This window comes from Thalia democratica, chromosome 4 (genome assembly GCF_965202585.1).
Source record: "Thalia democratica chromosome 4, ktThaDemo2.hap1.1, whole genome shotgun sequence".
NCBI classification, from domain to species: Eukaryota; Metazoa; Chordata; class Thaliacea; order Salpida; family Salpidae; genus Thalia; species Thalia democratica.
The window spans coordinates 84461890-84482371 of record NC_139168.1 but is presented as its reverse complement, the minus strand read 5'-3'; positions in this window follow the sequence as shown (position 1 = coordinate 84482371).

The following is a 20482-nucleotide window of genomic DNA, read 5'->3' as shown; positions in this document are numbered from 1 at the left end:
TGCTAACCAAGTAGATTATATTTGACCCTTAATAATATCACTTAAAGATGCTTCTTCGTAATGTTTGTCATAAGGCTTAAAAAACAAAAGTTACTACATAAAATGGTAAAGTATTCAGATATTAATCTAAGCTAAGGTTTAAATAATTAAAAGTTATCACATTTAAATTTTCAATGTCAAATTAGTATGGTAACATTTTATAGGTATCTTGTAGCAATATTCGTTGTTTGCTAATTCTAATCACAATTTTTAGCTTATATATAACTTTAAATGACAGATTTTTTTTCTTAGTATACTCTTATAATACTAAAAGAAACTGAGCTCTTGACTTTTTTCTAAGTTTTGTATCATAAAGTTCTCTTAAGTTTATTTAAGATTCAAGAAAATTATATTAACTTTTATACATAAAGATAAAATTATCTTTAAGCCTCATATATTATTATATTGCACATTGAACGAAAAAGAAATGCTCAAAACTATTGGTTTACACAAGGACACAGTTTAATGTCTTGTCCAGGACAGTATATGTTATAAACTTAAAAGCAAGTTCTTAACATTTTTAACTCTATCAAACTGATAATGCATATAGTTTATATATAGAGTACTATAAAAAGTATGCCTAAACATAAAATACAATGTTTACTATGTAAAGTATGCCTTCGGCGCTAGATCTTTAAATTTTTTTTTTTTAATTTGTAAATGTTATGTATTATACAGAGTCCGTACACTTGCATATTAAATAATTAATTTGTACTTTGCATTTATAATACCATTTTCCCAAAAGTCAACCAACTTATTAAACTTTCTTGGACAAGACGTTAGAAGGTATCCATGGTGTGCGACTCGATAAGTGAAAGGTTTTTAGTGCATCAGATCCTGGGATCAAGTATTTTTATCGTTTATTTTTGTCGTGCAATAAACTATAACTTTATTTTTCCAAACCAAGTGATAAACAAAAGTAATAGTTGTGAACTCTTTATTTTAGATTCTAATTACAAAATAATGTTTCTACCTGTAGGGCTCCTCAGTTATAAATAAAATTTGAAAAATATTTTAAGAGTCAGTAAAAAGAAATAATAGTTAAAAACAAAACATAAGGCTATTGAACTAATTCTAAAGAAACCGAAATTCAGTTAATTTACATTGTATTTAATATTAAATACTTTTTGAATATATAAAGCTAATAAATTCTACTAGTATAATAAAAAACAGTTTTGTTATCGTATTAATGGCTACATAAAACAATATAAAAAAAACTTTATATAAAAAACTACTTGTTGAATCATACAAACTAGAACAAATGGTAAGATTTTTTGCAGCCAGAATAAAAAAAGCAGTACCATTGTACCTAAAACTTAAATTGTACAGACGATATTTAGCTGAACTATTTTTTTGAGAAAGTTATTACACATTTCTTATAAAATTTTTTATTCATTTTAAATATAACAAACGCTTTAACTGTATTAATAAAGGATTTTTATACAAAATTTTTCACACAACATCAAAAAATGGTTTATATAAAAGTTTGAGACAACAATTTATTTTGCAGTATATTTTATTTTTTGTTAACTAAAAATTTTTTAATCTACCCTTTTCAATAGTTTTTGTAGATAACTAAATAGATTTTTCCAAAATAGTAAAAATGATTAGAACACAATTTGTAGTTGTGAAATATTCTAATGACGAAAGAACTTTTAGACAACTTTCTATGGCTGCAACTAAACATTTAAATAAACAGGTACAACTTTTACTTCGAATTAACTAATATAATAAAATTTAACTACCCTTAACAGAGGGTAAACTACCTTTAAAAAAAAAAGGAAGTTTAAAGAAAAGTTACAAAGTCTTCTTGAGCTAACTTGAAGTTTAAACACCTCAGTGACGTAATAATCTATTAAAAATAAACAGTATCATTTTCAAAATATATAAAATGAAGTTCACTTTTCACTTAGATCAAGTATTCACGTTGACCAAACGTGAACACCTGATAGTCACCCATGGGTTGCTTTTATACTAAGACACACAAAATTAAAATCATACAATAAATGTATGTCGTTAATTACTGTTTATAACAATCTTGAAATCTTGATTTAAAGTTGTTCCTTCGTGTTGAAGATACTTTTAGAGGGTAATGGAGGATTGCTTATCCCACCCACACCACCCTAAGTTGTTTCATTTTATTATTCTTTTTGTTTAAACTAACATTTGTCATGCTAACTAAGCTTCGTCATTCAGTGTCTAATATTTAACTTTGTTTGACGAAAAATAATTTTACTTTGTGAAAGTTCTTGTGCAAATCAGTAGCAGTTACTTTAAACTGAGTCAGTTTAAATTTGTTAGTCATCAAGATTACTTTATTAGGTTTGTACAGCAAACTTGTTGGTAGATCAATTTTTTATTGACTTATATATATACTAACTTTTTTAGTAGTTATTGTGAGTGTTCTTATTAAACGTCATAAATTTTGATAGCTGATATGTAAAACATATCTTACGAAAACTTGTCTCTAACAAATGTTAATCAGTATAAAGTTAAGTTAAGTCTTCTGAAAATTTTACAATTTATACTATTACTTCTAATCTTCATAGTTAGATTTTTCTGTTACTGTTAAACTTACTAACAATTAAGCAAATTTTTCATTTAGATTTTTTCTTTTTTTCCTTAAAAATGTTTGTTGGAGTTTAGTTTCCTATACCCTAGAAATACCATTTTAATTATCAACTGTAATAAAAGAACTTTAAATTGTTTAAGTCAATAGAAACTTTATTTTTATAAGTTTCATATGTTTGGTTGTTTTTTTATACTATGTAAATTTAATATGTATATATGAACTTAAAACTTACTCTTGGTCAATTATAAACAATGAACTTCACCGCAAGATCAACAACAACAGTTGAGTCCTAATAAGGACGAAACCAGTCGTAGGATTGTCTCGGATGCTGTTGTTGATCTTGCGGTAAAGTTCATTGTTTATTATCGATGGCATAAAACATCTCAAGTTCGTTGATGATGGCCGAAATAAATACTGACTAAAACTGATCAAACGAGTGCAGACTATAATCTCACAACAAGCTGACAATGTCTAGACGTTGGGCTGTGAATGATTTAGCTGTGTCATTTTTTCAATTTTACCCACAAACAGTCGCTTCAGTACTTAGTACTTAAGCCCGCTTGTTTAAGATCATAATAGCGGTATCTCGCGACTATTACTGCCTGATGAGTCCTAATAAGGACGAAACCGGTCGTAGGATTGTCTCTGATGCTGTTGTTGTTGATCTTGCGGTTAAGTTCATTGTTTATTATCTTGGTCAATTAGAAATGCATTATATCTAATTTTTCTTCTTGTTGTTGTTACCTTATAGTATTTTTAATAAGTTATAAGACAAGTTTATGAAAAAGGTTAATTGTGATAGTATATAGCAGACGATTTTCAAAGTAATTTTAGACATATTTTCAATAAACTTTACTTCGAAACTTAGTATTTACCATTCAAAGAAAATTAAAACTGTTGTGTCTCAGAGAAGACAGGATTTATACAAAACGTTGAAGCAAACCTTATCAATCATAAATATCTTAGGGTTCAACTGTCTATGCATTAACAATAAACAATCAATTTTTCAGTTTAAATCAAATAAAGTTAAGTTTCTGATGCAAGTCTGTATCCACGTTGACGTAACGTGATTTCCTAATAGTCATCTAGATGAATTTTGAACTGGTTACATTTTTACTCTGCAACAAAAAATTTAAATAAAAGAATCAGCATAACTTGATATCTTCAAATCCGTGATGATCTTGAATGCTCTATTTAAAATTATTTGTTTGTGTTGAAGAGACTTTACAGTAACTTAGTATTCACTTGTCTTTAATATATTTTATTTTTCAACTAATATTTGTTGTGTCATCTAAGATACGTCATTTAGTGTCAAACGTTTACCTTAGTTAGAAAAAAACTTTGCTAAAGTTGGACTGTATGTAAGTCGTAAAAACTTTTAAATTGAGTAGTTCTTGGTACAAATGCACTGCCCTATCGTCAGCTATTACGACAACTTTACTAGTTTTATAAAGCTAACTTGTTGGTAAAGCAGCTGTTTCCTAGTTTTTGTATTTATTATTGTGAACTGTTTTTATTTAAGGTCATAAAATTTGTAAGCTTTAATAAGAAAATGTTTTAAGCAAACTTGGCTCTAACGAATGAAAATCGGTATTAAATGTCAATAAAAACTGCTGTTATTTTTAAAAATTTGTTGTGTATTTGAATTTCGGTGTTAAACCTTCTCTGCCTATACGTTTTAAATTACTATCTACAAAAATCATTATTAGTAATTATTACTACTTTGATTCCTTAAGATGTTTGTTGAAGTGTATTTTGATACGCCCAAAAAATATATATATAACAGCTGACTTAAAACAAATGTTTTGTTGAAGTGTTAAGACTTTTTAAAATGGCTTATATTACTACTTGAGATTTTTTGCTAAAATTTAGAAGTCATTTAGAAGTTTTTCAAGTCTAGTTTTCAAAACTTTTGTTACCTTATAGGTTTTTTAAAAACCAGTTCTTAAAAAAGTTGCTTGCATACAAGAGACAATTAGTAGCTAGTTCAATAGTTCTGACCTTACTTTTAATAAATTATAGTTTACTTTCTACAACAACTTAAATTAGTATGATTTAGCTCCAGACAACTTGTATATTCAATTCAAATCACTTTACTAAAGGTAATATGTAAGTCATTTAGTTTATTTACTTACTTCAAGCTGATTGTATTTTTTAACTTAGTAGTTTTATGTTCAATACCTAAATTAAAGTTTTCAATTTATTAAGTAATTCTAGTACATAAAATATAAATGTTAAGACTCGAAACTTTCTAAACATCATAAGTTACAAATTCTAATTCACTTGTTTAGTTTTACTTTTTAGTATCTTCCATGTTTTATTTACTTTTATTTTTCAGATTCAAATTGTAACTGAAGGATCCCTTAAAGGGTGAAACTGAGTTTTGCAAATAAAATATTGATTAATTAATGTTGTACAAACTTAAAACTGTTGTTCTTGTTAAATTACTTTAGATAACAAAAGTAGTTTAACACATTATGACTTAATAAACTACATCCAAAGTTCCTAATATAATAAAGTAAACTACTCTTAGTAATAAAAGCTACAATTAAAAAATGTCATAAATAGTCTGTAGATACAATCGTAAACTTATTAACGGAGATTTTAAACTTTTTAAGTGCTAGTAAGAACATCGCACCTTGAACCCAAATAAAAGTGTATACCATAAAGTTTAAGAAAATTTGATTTTTCACACAATATTTAAAACTTGAAGCTAACTTGAAGTTTAAACACCTCAGTGACGTAATAATCTATTAAAAATAAACAGTATCATTTTCAAAATATATAAAATGAAGTTCACTTTTCACTTAGATCAAGTATTCACGTTGACCAAACGTGAACACCTGATAGTCACCCATGGGTTGCTTTTATACTAAGACACACAAAATTAAAATCATACAATAAATGTATGTCGTTAATTACTGTTTATAACAATCTTGAAATCTTGATTTAAAGTTGTTCCTTCGTGTTGAAGATACTTTTAGAGGGTAATGGAGGATTGCTTATCCCACCCACACCACCCTAAGTTGTTTCATTTTATTATTCTTTTTGTTTAAACTAACATTTGTCATGCTAACTAAGCTTCGTCATTCAGTGTCTAATATTTAACTTTGTTTGACGAAAAATAATTTTACTTTGTGAAAGTTCTTGTGCAAATCAGTAGCAGTTACTTTAAACTGAGTCAGTTTAAATTTGTTAGTCATCAAGATTACTTTATTAGGTTTGTACAGCAAACTTGTTGGTAGATCAATTTTTTATTGACTTATATATATACTAACTTTTTTAGTAGTTATTGTGAGTGTTCTTATTAAACGTCATAAATTTTGATAGCTGATATGTAAAACATATCTTACGAAAACTTGTCTCTAACAAATGTTAATCAGTATAAAGTTAAGTTAAGTCTTCTGAAAATTTTACAATTTATACTATTACTTCTAATCTTCATAGTTAGATTTTTCTGTTACTGTTAAACTTACTAACAATTAAGCAAATTTTTCATTTAGATTTTTTCTTTTTTTCCTTAAAAATGTTTGTTGGAGTTTAGTTTCCTATACCCTAGAAATACCATTTTAATTATCAACTGTAATAAAAGAACTTTAAATTGTTTAAGTCAATAGAAACTTTATTTTTATAAGTTTCATATGTTTGGTTGTTTTTTTATACTATGTAAATTTAATATGTATATATGAACTTAAAACTTACTCTTGGTCAATTATAAACAATGAACTTCACCGCAAGATCAACAACAACAGTTGAGTCCTAATAAGGACGAAACCAGTCGTAGGATTGTCTCGGATGCTGTTGTTGATCTTGCGGTAAAGTTCATTGTTTATTATCGATGGCATAAAACATCTCAAGTTCGTTGATGATGGCCGAAATAAATACTGACTAAAACTGATCAAACGAGTGCAGACTATAATCTCACAACAAGCTGACAATGTCTAGACGTTGGGCTGTGAATGATTTAGCTGTGTCATTTTTTCAATTTTACCCACAAACAGTCGCTTCAGTACTTAGTACTTAAGCCCGCTTGTTTAAGATCATAATAGCGGTATCTCGCGACTATTACTGCCTGATGAGTCCTAATAAGGACGAAACCGGTCGTAGGATTGTCTCTGATGCTGTTGTTGTTGATCTTGCGGTTAAGTTCATTGTTTATTATCTTGGTCAATTAGAAATGCATTATATCTAATTTTTCTTCTTGTTGTTGTTACCTTATAGTATTTTTAATAAGTTATAAGACAAGTTTATGAAAAAGGTTAATTGTGATAGTATATAGCAGACGATTTTCAAAGTAATTTTAGACATATTTTCAATAAACTTTACTTCGAAACTTAGTATTTACCATTCAAAGAAAATTAAAACTGTTGTGTCTCAGAGAAGACAGGATTTATACAAAACGTTGAAGCAAACCTTATCAATCATAAATATCTTAGGGTTCAACTGTCTATGCATTAACAATAAACAATCAATTTTTCAGTTTAAATCAAATAAAGTTAAGTTTCTGATGCAAGTCTGTATCCACGTTGACGTAACGTGATTTCCTAATAGTCATCTAGATGAATTTTGAACTGGTTACATTTTTACTCTGCAACAAAAAATTTAAATAAAAGAATCAGCATAACTTGATATCTTCAAATCCGTGATGATCTTGAATGCTCTATTTAAAATTATTTGTTTGTGTTGAAGAGACTTTACAGTAACTTAGTATTCACTTGTCTTTAATATATTTTATTTTTCAACTAATATTTGTTGTGTCATCTAAGATACGTCATTTAGTGTCAAACGTTTACCTTAGTTAGAAAAAAACTTTGCTAAAGTTGGACTGTATGTAAGTCGTAAAAACTTTTAAATTGAGTAGTTCTTGGTACAAATGCACTGCCCTATCGTCAGCTATTACGACAACTTTACTAGTTTTATAAAGCTAACTTGTTGGTAAAGCAGCTGTTTCCTAGTTTTTGTATTTATTATTGTGAACTGTTTTTATTTAAGGTCATAAAATTTGTAAGCTTTAATAAGAAAATGTTTTAAGCAAACTTGGCTCTAACGAATGAAAATCGGTATTAAATGTCAATAAAAACTGCTGTTATTTTTAAAAATTTGTTGTGTATTTGAATTTCGGTGTTAAACCTTCTCTGCCTATACGTTTTAAATTACTATCTACAAAAATCATTATTAGTAATTATTACTACTTTGATTCCTTAAGATGTTTGTTGAAGTGTATTTTGATACGCCCAAAAAATATATATATAACAGCTGACTTAAAACAAATGTTTTGTTGAAGTGTTAAGACTTTTTAAAATGGCTTATATTACTACTTGAGATTTTTTGCTAAAATTTAGAAGTCATTTAGAAGTTTTTCAAGTCTAGTTTTCAAAACTTTTGTTACCTTATAGGTTTTTTAAAAACCAGTTCTTAAAAAAGTTGCTTGCATACAAGAGACAATTAGTAGCTAGTTCAATAGTTCTGACCTTACTTTTAATAAATTATAGTTTACTTTCTACAACAACTTAAATTAGTATGATTTAGCTCCAGACAACTTGTATATTCAATTCAAATCACTTTACTAAAGGTAATATGTAAGTCATTTAGTTTATTTACTTACTTCAAGCTGATTGTATTTTTTAACTTAGTAGTTTTATGTTCAATACCTAAATTAAAGTTTTCAATTTATTAAGTAATTCTAGTACATAAAATATAAATGTTAAGACTCGAAACTTTCTAAACATCATAAGTTACAAATTCTAATTCACTTGTTTAGTTTTACTTTTTAGTATCTTCCATGTTTTATTTACTTTTATTTTTCAGATTCAAATTGTAACTGAAGGATCCCTTAAAGGGTGAAACTGAGTTTTGCAAATAAAATATTGATTAATTAATGTTGTACAAACTTAAAACTGTTGTTCTTGTTAAATTACTTTAGATAACAAAAGTAGTTTAACACATTATGACTTAATAAACTACATCCAAAGTTCCTAATATAATAAAGTAAACTACTCTTAGTAATAAAAGCTACAATTAAAAAATGTCATAAATAGTCTGTAGATACAATCGTAAACTTATTAACGGAGATTTTAAACTTTTTAAGTGCTAGTAAGAACATCGCACCTTGAACCCAAATAAAAGTGTATACCATAAAGTTTAAGAAAATTTGATTTTTCACACAATATTTAAAAATTAAAATTGCTTTAAATTCTTAGTAACATAATTTTTTTAATTACAAGCTGAAAATCTCGTTTGATGTTAATTGAGCTTCGTTTGTGTAGTCAATATTTTTCAAAATGAGATTTCTTAAAAAGCAATATCAAGACACTTGTTTTACTATCCAATTTTAAAACAATTGTTCAAAGATAAAGTTGATCCAGATTTTTAAAAGCATACAACTAAGGTTTTTATAGCAATAAATTATTAAACTTCAGTTAATCAAAAACTATTTTAGTATAGTCATTGAATTTTCCGGTCATTAAATTTTTTCAACACCTGTATCGTATAAACCAGGACAACAATATCTGCTTATCATGACTACATATTATTTTTCTTGAAAGAAAACACCAAAGTTTAACGTTAATTATAGTAATACAGAATAGAGTATTTATTATTTTAGTAATAATCAATTTTTTCTTGGCGTCGCTAACCATTTAAAAACTGTAAGTACTTACTATTACTGTCCTTTGTTCTTGAACCATTTTGGTTTTTTACTACATGAGAACTAAGGTTAATACATTTGATAGAGCAAATGCAATTCACCAAAGTCTTCTGCGGGCGGCGTAATGTAGAAATTAATTAATCAAGAAAAATTTATAAGCGTTATTGAGCACTTAAGTCAACTAAAAACAAAATCTTATCTATTCATTTTTCTGGAACTTAGTCTGAATATACATCGCAAAAAATTTTTAGCTGGGACCTTTTATTATATGATCCTACTTTAATATTTTTGTAAAAACACTTTGTCTATTAACTTAATTGTTTTATATATTACAGGAACTAGAATAAAACTATATTTACAAAATAGTTATTCCCATTTGAAAATGTTTGAACCTCAATGATTTTATCGTATCCCTTTATGGATAGTTTAATTTAGAACTAAGAATGGGCTACTTATAGTATGACAAGCAGATTTATCCGAACAAAACTTACTTTTTAGTTGTAATCAAATTAGGGAAATGATTATTCTCAATAAGAAACAGGATTCATTGAATCAAACCAACACTATTTAATCAGTGACAATCTAAACCTTTACCCACTTCTACCTTATCATTAACTTTACTTTTTCTGTTGCTTAACTTACTTTGTGAATTTCTGATTAACTCCTACTAAAAAATAAAACACAAGCGATAAAAGAAACGATAAAAACACACAGAAAAAATTTAAGTTATTAAAAGTTTTTACACCAAGAAGCTATTAACAGTCTTACATAAACTATACCGCTTTAGCAAACAACTATTTATAAACTATATGTTACTTTATACTTTTAAAAAAAGTAATATACTACTACTACTCTTTTGTTGGTGTATAATAAACGTAGTAATAATAAACTTAATTTTATTAATAATCTAATAGTCTTTTTTTATGTAATTAACAAGAATTTTAAATCAAAATAAGTTGGGTTTATCATAAATCCTTAGGATTTTAACTAAGTATTAATTATATTTGACATGAAAAAGTTATTATAAATAAACTGTTGCTAAAAATAATTTACCATAATATACATATAATATTATTCATAAAATAGGTTAATTTTTTTTTATTTAAATAGTCTTTCAAACTTAATAGCATATTAAAATCTCATAGGCAAAAGACCCACGGTTTAAAAACTTGTCTTAATATTTATCAGAAACCAGCTGCAAAATGAACTATTTAAAGAAAGATTTCCTTAAAATTTGTTTGCCTATTTCAAAACCTTGTGAACACATAACATACAAATCTTTAAATCACTACTAATCTTAGTGCTAAGAAAGTCTTTCCTTGAATAATCACTTATCTTGAGCTGATTGTTGTAAGGTAGTGTTTACTTATAATTGATTTTTTAGTGATGATATAGAAACATGCTACAGTTTGAAAAAAAATCTTAAAAAAAAAGTAAATAAAGTCTTTTCATCAGTAAAAATATTCAGCATTAAAACTTCACTTGTTTAAAAACTTTATATATTCTACAAGCATACACTCAACTGTATTCATTTAACTTATTCTTAAAGAATATATAAAGTTTTAAACAAGTGAAGTTTTAATACTGGTTATTCAAAATAAAATAGCTGAAAATTTTTTTCATACTATTGAAGTAATAAACAAAACAGTTTGCAAATACTGTAAAATAACAATTAAGTAGTCTTTGCTTTATTAATATTACATATAAAAATATAATTGTTATTTCGTTTACTCTAGTAACTTTTTGAGTGCAAATATTTTTTGTTTTGTTTAAGATAAAACCAATTATATTTCGACAACTTATAAAATTCTTTTTTTCTCAATTAATTTTAAAGAGTTTAATCAATGTTCAAGCAAACTTTTTTTGAAAAATTTTATGATTTGTTGAAAAAAAAAGGGGTTTATCTTCTATAAAATACTTAAAACTTTTTACAAGAAAAAATTACTAGTATAACCGAAATAACAATTAAATTATGGTTCTTAATATTTTAGTTAAAAATATTTGTTATAGATACTGAGAAGCTGATATTATCTTTAAACTTTTTCATTATAACTCATCTATTGAGAAACATGCTCTAAATGTTTTTAGTTGCTCTAAGTTTTATACAAAAAACTTGAATGTAAACAAACTTTTGGCTACAAAAACAATTTAAACCATATTTTCAAGTAATTTGATGAAAGTGTACATGCACTGTTTTCGTATAAAGTCAAACTTAAAAACAGACAGAATTTTCTAAATATACTTGATTTTAAAAATTTAGTTACGGATGGAACTTACAACAACAAAACATACAATATATAAAAGTTGTAAATAAAATCTAAGAAATAGATGAGCTAATGATAGATAAAAAAAAATCTTATGGAAACATCAACAACAGTTATAAAAACTAACTCTGAGTCAAAATACCGTAACACTAGGGCTAAATTAAAAATATTAGAAATTTTCAATTTCTACATACTAACATTAGAGGCTATATCAAAATTTTTTAAACATCCTTATATTTTGAAAATATATTAGCTATTTTTTTTTCATTATAAGAAAGGTTACTTTATAATATAAAAGTTTATGCTTACAATTTACAGTTACATTTAAGAGTTGTTGTTATAAAAATAACAACTCAAAAGCTTTTTTATAAATTTGCTTCTAATATATTATCTAAAATAGATTAAAACACTACAATTATTTTACTGTCCTTTTTTATAGTCCTACAATATTTTAGATTCTATGATAAATAGCTCGGTTCTTTATAAATTAGTTAAGCTTCTTGGTGAAAAAATTAAAACAACTTAACAAAAGAGGCAAAATTTATGTATAGGTTTTCATTGTTGTCTTCAGATCACTCCAACACCTTCCATCTGTAGCTGATGTCTGTCCGAAGTTCGCGAACTGATTTTTCTGCTCAACTTCATGGCAAGACGTCTGTTAGAAAATATAAACATTAAAAAAAAATAAAATAAATACATTATAAACTGATATAAAAGATAGGAAAATAATTGGTTTCTTAAAGAACTTAAAACAGTTAAATACAATAGAGTTTAAAGAAAAAGAATATAATAAACAAAGTCATTAAACAAACTTTTAATACAGTTAAAAATTACACTTTTTTTTTAACATTACTAACTTCAAACAACATTGTACAAAACAAGTACCACATAAAAAGAAAACAAAAATGATCAAATCACAATACCTTAAAGATAAAACACAGTGAAACTACAAAGTCCATAGGGGGGTCCACTTTGTTTTTTACAACTTTATCTTATTTTGTAGAATTTAATCTGAGCTATCAGACACTTTAAACGCTTAAAAAAACTCAAAGTAATTTTAGAGATATAAGCGATCAAAGAAAGGGCGTTCAATAGGTTCCTTATGGAAGGCGAAAACTAAAAATGCAAAAAAAGACTATTTCACTAAAAATCTATCTCCTCCTTCATTTTTAGAGTAATCTTTCTGAAATTTTTACAGAATGTGTATCATTAAACTTTTTAGAGATCTATTGTAGAATTTTTTTTAATTTTGAGTAAAAAAAAATTATTGTCAAAAAATTACCCTTTTTTTTAGTTTTTTTGTGGATAAAATTTTTATTTTTCAAAATTTCAAAAATTCCAACATACAGATTCTTCAAAATATTAAAAGGAACATTTCCTGAAAATTTAAAGAAGATTGCTTGAAAAATGAAGGAGGAGATAGATTTTTAGTGAATTTTTAAATTTCAGAGAAAATTGACCCCGAAAAGTTTGCGGTCCATACGTTTATATTGGAAAATTTTTACAAAAACTTAAATATCTCAAAACTTAAATGATATTTTTGAATTCTATAAAAACTGGCTTGTAGTTTGAACTTAAAGCTTTCATATAAAAGCCAAAGTTAATTTTTGTAAAAAAAAATGTTGGACCGCCCCCTATGGCCAATGTCTAATGTGTTTACGTTGTTATATTATTGATGTAATGGTCATATGGTAAATTTTTCTCTCAAAGGTTAGCATTGGCCCTATATTTAAAAGTAGTAGTTAATACAAAAAGATTTTTTTTATTATATATATAAATATATACTGATTATAAATAATAAAAAGATTGGTTTAGGACCTGGTGAACAAAAACACCTTTAAATTATTGAGTTATACACTACATGCTTTTACATACAATATAAATACTTCAATTAACTTATAAGGTTTATGTGGTTTTAAAAATAAATTAAAATACAAAACATGGAAGAATTTTTTTTTGGCAAAGTTTATCAAATTTAAAAAAAATACTAGAAATTTGTCTACTTTCAATGTTTTCAAAACAATTTACTAAAAGTCTTCAAGGAGTGTTATTTGCAAAATTAAGAGCAAATTGTAGGAACCAACTTTTAAAAATAAAAAGTTTGTGACCAAAAATAAGTTTGGAAAAAAATATTTTTTTATTTAGAAATTTCTTTCCTACAAATGATTTATTAATTTATAAAGATTAGACTAAGAAATTTGCTAAATATGTTCAAAAGGTTAGTTATTATTGTAAAATTTTGAAAAACTTTTCTAAAGTGACTTACTTTTTTCAAAAGCCTTACAGTTTTTCTATTACTCTAAAGTTCAAGTGGTCAACATACATTTACCAAAACTAATTATGTGCCAAAATATAAAAACTTACTTAAATATGATTCATTACACTACAAGCAAACCTCACAACTTTATAAATTAAGTAGTTGTAATAACTCAACTGAAAGTTTTTTATGAAAAATAACAAAAGAACTTATAACACTTTATATGTTTTTTACCCTACTTCATTTTTAAACACTTTTAAAATATCTATATGAAAAAATATAGCATTAACAACTAAAATATACAGAAACTTGAAATAGCATAAAAACTAAATACTGGAAAAAGTTTAGCACAGAGGTATTTAACCTTTTATCAACCAACCACATTTCAAACATAAATATCTAAGAGAGCCACAAAACTTTCTCTTGTTTAAGGGCATAGGGGGGGGGGGGGGGGGGTTGGGTAAACACTCTTTTTTGGTTTTTAATCTTATTTTATATAATTTTTACTAAGCTACAAGATGCTTTTTACAGATTTTAAAAATTTAAAATAATTTTTGAGATATTGCCGGTCAAAGTTGGATCCAACAATAGGTTCCTTATGGGAGGCGCAAACTAAAACAGCAAAAATAGACTATTTTACTAAAAATCTATCTTCTCCTACGTTTTTTGAGATAACTACCTCAAACTTTTAGGAAATGTTCCTTGATATATTTAGAAAATTCTGTCGGAAGGAATTTTGAAAAAAATAAAAATTTTATATAAAAAATAAACAAAAAAAACAGTTTTTTTTTTTTTGTTTTTTTGTTATAAAATTTTTATTTTTTTGTTTTTTAAAATTCTGTTCCGACAGAATTTTCTAAATACTGCAAGGAACATTTCCTGAAAATTTAAGGTAGTTATCTCAAAAAACGTAGGAGGAGATAGAATTTTAGTGATTTCTAGTTATTTGCTGTTTTAGTTTGCGCCTCTTATAAGGATCCTATTGTTGCCTCCGACTTTGACCGGCTATATCTTAAAAATTATTTTGAATTTTTTAAATCTGTAAAAAGCATCTTGTAGCTTAGTAAAAACTATATATAATAAGATCAAAAACCAAAAAAGGGTGTTTACCCCCCCCCCCCCCCCCCTATGCCCTTAACTCAATGCAACTTGTCATTTGTAAAAGATACTAATAAGAACAAAGTTTATTTGTTATTAAAAAACATTGTAAAATCATTCAAAATTAACAGAGTGAAAAAATATATAGCAATGACACTAGCTAAAAAACTTGAAAATTAGATTAGTTAGTCTACATGGGCAAATTCAAAATATTTAAATGTCCATTTGATATGAACATTGTTATTAATTAATATATTTTTATACTAATAACAAATTATAAAGTATTTTTTCTTTTTTACACTAACACATGTTTATGTGTGTTAACAAATTAACAACTTCAACAAAGCTCTGTAAAAAATACTTTGAAAATCTGTTAATACAACATAGAAACGTGTGTTAGTGTATTAAAAAAAGGATACTGAATAATTTATTATTATATATATTCCTGTGAACTTGTTTTGCTAGGATCTTTTATCAACAAACGCTGAAGTTTATATTCATGAATAGTTTTATTTTTATACTATTTTAAAAATACTATCACTAGATTATTTTTCAACTATTTCAACAAAAATTTCTAAAAACATGAGTCTCTGCAAGTGAAAAAAGGGAATAGATATTTAGTAATATTTAAACCTCTGGGGAAATTGACATTGAAAAACATTAGCCAAAAACTGGAATTTTTTACAAAAAATATGTATCTCAAAATTGAATTACAATACTTAATAATAAAAAACTATTAGCTTAAACTTCAAGCTGTCATATGGAAGCCAAAAAAAATAATTTAGAAAAAATTTCTTGATACCTTATTCATGACCTCAAATAATAAATGTAAAATATTTTTTTTTTAATTTGAATATGTGTGGCGTGATGGCACAGGGGTCCTAATGACAAGTTTAAAAATTCATAGAGTGTAGTAGCAAGATTTAAACTCAAAGGTTTCCACATATACAAAAATAATTAAGCTGCTAGTTACTTGCAGCAGTTTTTAAATTTCAAATTAATTTTAAATATATGAGCACTCACACTCTGAGAATTTAATTGGTTCTTTATGTAAGGTTAAATTTTTTTTTTTTTTTTTAATTTATGTCTTCAACTTATGAGCAATCAGTTTTCAACTTTCTCAGTCTTATATCTAAATATCTAATTTTCAAAAGGATTTCTAATTCTTCATTAAAAATTACTTGCTTCAAAAAATAACAAAACAAAAGACTTTTTCTCTCATTTTTTGGCCATTAAGCTTTTATGTTTCAAATTTTAGAAACTTTTTTTTACATAATTTAATAAATATTGCAAAAAATAATTTCTGGAAAATTGAGGTTTCTAGCACTTAAAATAAAAAATATATTTTTAATGAATTTGAAAAGTTATCAGAAAATTGATGATTAAAAAACTGTGGTTTGTAAGTTTTTGCCAGAAAGTTTTTACAAAACTACTACATTTCAAAAATTTAATGATATTTTTCTATTGAATAAAAAATGATTTATATATTAAAATTAAGCTTTCATTTAAGACCTAAAGTTAATTTTGGTAAAAACATTTTAAAGCCCTTATGGCCTTAAAAATCAAGATTAGATACCAAGAATTTTTATAATTCAGTTATCTGTTAATCACACATCAAAAGCTTTAAATCATGATGCTATTAAGATCATAAATATTTATTTACAATTCTGACTATTATAATGCTTTGAGTAGAGTAATCATTTGTAATTCTTAGTTATTAAATTAAACAACAATTTTCATTAACACACAGAAACATATGTTGGTACAATAAAGAAGGATTACTGTATAATTTGTTTTTACAAATAGAGTAATAATTTGTAATTCTAAGTTATCGATTATTAAACAACTTATTTACTTTGATATTGCATTAATAGCCAAATGTTTGTAGAATAATTAAATTTCAGTAACAAATAGCTAAGAGCTTTAAAAGTAAAAATAAATTGACTTACCACATCTGAAACATTTCCATTTCATTGCTTGCTTCATTCACAAGTGGTTAGGTAACTGGTAGCTAAGTAAAATACAAAACAAAGATGTTTGAATTTTAAGCTCCCAACAAAGTTTTTTAAACATACAGTTGTTGAGTATCAGGTCCACAAAATCAGTTTTGACGTTCAAAATAATCTTTTTGATGTTACAGGAAAAATATTAGTTTAGTGTCAGTAAAAGAAAAATGAACAACTAAAAGTTTAAATCAATAATTTCTATGAACTTATGCGATTACTTTTTTATATCCTGAAGACCTAACGGTTCAATAATATTTCAATAAAACCAGTCAAAACTAGTTCTTTTAATTTTTCTATCCTGAAATTAGATTTTAAACTTAAAAAAACAAAAGTAGCATTTATCAAAACGTGTTTTTTAACGTAGCACAATATATAAGTTTAAAAACTTTTAATATTTAAGCTAAAATGCTACATTTTTGTAAAAAATTACACAAAATCTTAAAAGAAGCTTTTTAGTTAAATAAATAAATTGATAGTAAAGGAAGCAGTAAAAAAGGTATAAACTTATTAATTGTATATTAAATTCAATATTTAAAAAAATGTTATATTCTGTTTATTTAACGAAAATAACTAACATAACTAATTAAGTCCGAATACCCGATGATTATACATAAATATAAAAGGCGTAAAAGTATAAAATAAAGTTTTGATAAATTGAAATAATAAACAGTGCAATTGTAATTCACATACCCAATTATTAAAGTATATATGTTAAAGACTTATAGGTATTATACTGTGTATGTATTTAAAGAGTAAAGTTTCTTAGGTACTCATATTCAGTTGGATACACACTTTTGAGCTGTGTACAAAGTACGTACCTAAACGACAGTTTACTTTATTTGTCAAATACGCCTTTCTTTGTGAAGTACAGTTACAGAATTTTTAGTTTCAGATATGTTATTTTCCTTCTTTATGATATTAGTTGTTTGTTTTTTGACATATTATTGACAAAACTTGTTGCATTAATATGTATTTTCATCAGCGAATACTTTGAAATAAGTAATGCCAGTTTCTAACATTATCAAATCTTTAAACGATTTAAATATATAAACCAATATTTTGACAAGATTTTATTTTCTATTTATAGTCATAACTTTTTTGTTTTACTACGGATTTTCATAAAATCTTTTGCAACATAATATACTTTATCAGCGATCGTTTTGATTTAACTTATGACATCAATTTCTGATACGGACCGTTCAGGCCCTCCAGCGGTGAAAACGATATTTAGCAAAACTGGACATTTTTATTAACAATTTATGTTGTAAACTTAACTTTTTAAGATTATTTTGGAACATATATTAGTACTCCGTTAGATCTGACAAAAACTATGAGTTTTTAAGTGTACAGTAATTTTAAAGTTTATATTATTCACGCTTTTTACTAGTATTTTTAGGTTCATATCAAAGTCGCTCATACACATAAACTTGTTATTATTAATCAAAAAGTTGCTCTATTTTTGCCAATCACAATGTTCTTCTAAACTACTGAAAAAATACCTTATTTATTATCGCTAATGTTATTTTTTGTTTCACAAGTACTAATATTCAAAACTTAAATTAGTAGAACCACTTAAAATTTTGTTCGGAAAAAGGGTCTTTCTTTTAGTTGCTTGTTTAAAAACAGCTATTTTTTTATAAACTGTCTTAATTTATAAATTTTTCTAGTTTATAAAGCTCAAAACAAAACAACTATTTCCATAAAATTAAAAGCATATTATATTTTGTTAACATATGGTTTTATGGCTTTGAAACAGTTTTACTATAAAAAGCATAAATTTAGAAAAAAAAGACTTATATAACTATAGTTCTTTATTATATTTTGCAAGGTAAGACTGCTTTTATATTACTTATCTACAAAAAAAGGATTTTTTATTTATTAAATTTTTCTAATGAAAATATTAAACATGTGTAGTGTTTAACATGTTATTTAATATTGATGGTTTTCAATAAAAAATTTTAAAAAATAATTTGACTTGGATGCAAAAACTATTTTTTAATTATTTGTATTAAAAAACTAGTTAGCTTATCTATGTTTAAATAATGATTTTTTAAAAGTTAGTAACTAAGTATGATAGTTAGTAATTTAAACAGAAATTTATTAATTTTAGCAGCACAAACATTGATTTAGTTAATAATTTGAAAGCAAAGTTTTACTCATTATTTTATTAAAAAGTGCGTATATAAAGTACATATTAAGTACTAGAACTATGTAACACAGTTTATCTAAATAATTATAATATTACAGATTGTAAATTAACATAAACAAAAACTGCTTTGTTTGTGTTTAAAGTTCGCTTATTTTAATTTTAAAAAGCAAATTCACAACACTAAGAAAAAATTAACATAACAAAAACAAACCTTGTAGGAATAAAAAAAAATTAAAACAAACTTGTATAAACCAAAACGTGTTCAAAACAGGAAATGAAAAAACAAAACAAACCAGCGAATTTCACTGTTTACTTGTCAAAAAACTCAATTCAACCGAGATATCCATTCGTTGGCGTCAAAATTTGCAACTTCACATTCTTGTTTAAAAGCAAACAGCTTACAATATATTTACATTTATATCAACAAGCAAAATATGAAGCTGGTTATCATCTTAGTTCTCCTTTCAATTTCATCTGTGTTGTGCTCAAAGAATGGTTTGTTTGAATTTTTCAAAGTTTTATATTAAATATTAAGCAACTATTCAGTATTTGTTAATATGGAATCATATAAATAAGTACAAGAAATATGAATTCATGTTTGTAAGTATTTTAATCTGGTGTTAATTGAAACTTATCAAATATGTTTTGCAACTGTAAAAATTTTGTTAAAACTTCTCGATTATTTTACATTTAAAATATTTATTTCTTAAACTAACTTTCAAATTTCCACTAAAACAAATCATCTGATTATTTTGTTTGTATTTTAAGTGTATCAGTTTTTGTTTATTTAGTATGCAAGTACAACATTCAAAATTGTTGTTTGATTCTCATACACAAGGCAATAATCATTAAATATATAGGATGTTTTGATTTTGAGAAGATAAATAAAGAGATCTCAACTACTAGAGGAGAAATAAAAGTTTATTTTTTCAAGACTTTATTTTACTAACTATCATAATCTTAGTTTCATACCTTTTTAGATTTATTTAAGCACTGAAAAGGTCTTTGACTGAAAATTAGTTTGTAAAATAAAGTCTTGAAAGATTGAATTCAGTTTATTAATTGTATGATAATTAAGTGTTAAGACACCATAAATGTTATTTTTTTAATTTAATAAGTTAAATATCTATTAGACAGTATTTAAAAATTATAGTAACAAGAAAAAAAGTTTATAAAAACTTTATCATATAAATTAAAACTTCATTATTAACATCAAGTTATATACCGATTAAAAATATAAAAAAAATCAATTTTTGTTGGTTTGACTTTAGTTTATTGATAATCAACAAATACTAAAACTTATTATATTTTAATAATAAGATTTAATAATATTAATTACTACCGCTTAAAATAAAATTATAAAAAAAATTCTTATAATCACTTGCTCAGAAACTTTGAGATCAGTAAAAACACTTTCAAACAAAATTATTATGGAAACAAGTATGATAACT